Source organism: Moschus berezovskii, chromosome 5, assembly GCF_049115385.1.
Source record: "Moschus berezovskii isolate FMDL1 chromosome 5, NW_MosBer_1.0, whole genome shotgun sequence".
In the NCBI taxonomy this organism is placed as follows: Eukaryota; Metazoa; Chordata; class Mammalia; order Artiodactyla; family Moschidae; genus Moschus; species Moschus berezovskii.
This window is the reverse complement of record NC_142464.1, coordinates 68,344,249-68,346,402: the sequence shown is the minus strand read 5'-3', so window position 1 is coordinate 68,346,402 and position 2,154 is coordinate 68,344,249. Positions and strand designations below refer to the sequence as shown.

The 2,154-nt window shown below is 44.0% G+C and overlaps 1 non-coding gene across 1 annotated transcript; it reads left to right on the top strand.

Annotated features, from left to right (window-relative positions):
- The first annotated feature begins 1,068 nt into the window (after nucleotides 1-1,068).
- TRNAG-GCC (transfer RNA glycine (anticodon GCC)) lies at nucleotides 1,069-1,139 on the top strand. Its single transcript has one exon. It is a non-coding gene; the product is annotated as a tRNA-Gly (tRNA).
- Nucleotides 1,140-2,154: the final 1,015 nt, after the last annotated feature.

The following is a 2,154-nucleotide window of genomic DNA, read 5'->3' as shown; positions in this document are numbered from 1 at the left end:
TCTTTTGCTGTCTTGTATACAGGGTTTTCATTATCATCTTCCTAAATTCCATATATATGCATTAGTATACTGTATTGGTGTTTTTCTTTCTGGCTTACTTCACTCTGTATAATAGCCTCCAGTTTCATCCACCTCATGAGAACTGATTCAAATGTATTCTTTTTAACTGCTGAGTAATACTCCGTTGTGTATATGTACCACAACTTTCTTATCCATTCGTCTGCAGATGGACATCTAGGTTGCTTCCATGTTCTGGCTATTATACCATTCTAGTATTCTTGCCTGGAAAATCCCCATGGACAGAGAAGCCTGATGGGCTACAGTCCATGGGTGCAAACATTTGGACACGACTGAGTGATTAAGCCCAGCACAGCATTTAATCACATGAATTAAATGTTTGTTTACATATTGTCTCCCAGTTTTGACTGGAAGACCCTTTAGGGAAGGGACTGTTTTTTTAATCCTTTCTCCTTTTCTTTATCTTTTTCAAAACCTTTACTTGGAAGACATGAAAATTTTGCAGAATGAATATGGGCCTGGAGTCCAGACAGCCCTGGTTCAAATCTCCTTCTCAGCCAAGTACTGTGAAAACATCAGCAAATTATTTACCTAGAGGTTGCAAACGGCCAACAAACCACATCCAACTCAGATGTGATGTGTCTGGCCCACAGAGTGTTGACCCACCACTGTCTTGAAAGCTGTAAATTAGTTGGTAGCACTTAAAACTCAGGAGACTTCATACATAAAGATCTGGATTTCTGACTTCTGCTGAAAACTTGGAAGACAGTGTGTGGTCGATTGATTGCAAAGATGGCCCCAACTCTTCACCCTCCCTCTGGCCACACAGTTCGCAGTGCTACGTTACAGCCCTTCCCATAAGCAGCTGACATGTGCATCCCCACATTTTGCCTCTGGATAAAGCCCTGGGACTTGCCTTGGCCAACAGAATATGACAGAAATGAGTTATGGAGACATCTCATCCAAACACTCTGATCTCATGTGGACCCCTGAAATGCAAGATCCTCCCAATTCTTTTATTGAAATATGCCAGTAAGAATTTTGAGGCTTGCATTGGTGGTTCAGTGGTAGAATTCTCGCCTGCCATGCGGGAGGCCTGGGTTTGATTCCCAGCTGATGCAGCACACTGTGTTTTGGGGCTTCTCTGGTGGCTCAATTGGTAAAGAAACTGCCTTCAGTGCAAGAGACCTGGGTTCAATCCCTGGGTTGGGAAGATCCCCTGGAGAAGGAAATGGCTACCCACTCCAGTATTCTTGCCTGGAGAATCCCATGGACAGAGGGGCCTGACAGTCCATGGGGCTGCAAAGAGTCAGACACTACTGAGTAACTACACACCCAAGAATTTTGAGACAAATATGATCATTTTGCTGGAAATTTGCAGACATCATTCTCCATAACTGTGAATGCACATCCTATTTTTAGTAAGGGAAAATGGATCTAAGTATGCCATACCTAAGAATTAATAAGTCGTCACTTATTAATCTTCTCTAGTCCCATGAGAAGGAAACTTCCATGGTAGTGCCAGAGGTCTTGGGCAGTCTAAAGTGATATTTTCCAGGAATCTCCTGAGGTTCTTTGGCAACAGCTATCTTAAGCTGCTGCTGCTAAGTCACTTCAGTCATGTCCGACTCTGTGTGACCCCATAGACGGAAGCCCACCAGGCTCCCCCGTCCCTGGGATTCTCCAGGCAAGAACACTGGAGTGGGTTGCCATTTCCTTCTCCAATGTGTGAAAGTGAAAAGTGAAAGTGAAGTCGCTCAGTCGTGCCCGACCCTTAGCGACCCCACGGACTGCAGCCTACCAGGCTCCTCCATCCATGGGATTTTCTAGGCAAGAGTACTATGCTTATTCCTTTATGTAAATCCTAATGGCTCTTGGTTAATAATAAACTATCTTAAAATTGTCTAACAAAATAATATGACAGAAATGAGCATGCCAGTCCTAAGCCTGGACCTAAGAGGCCTTGGACATAGCTCTCTCTTTCTTGGAAACGTGCCAAGAACCCTGTGAACAAGCTCAGGCTCTCCCACAGGAAAGTAAGAGATCATATCAAACAAACACAAGTTATCTCAGTTGTCCCAGCCAAGGTCCAAGACATGCAAGAGAGCCTATTCAAGATAAACAAACAACTCACAG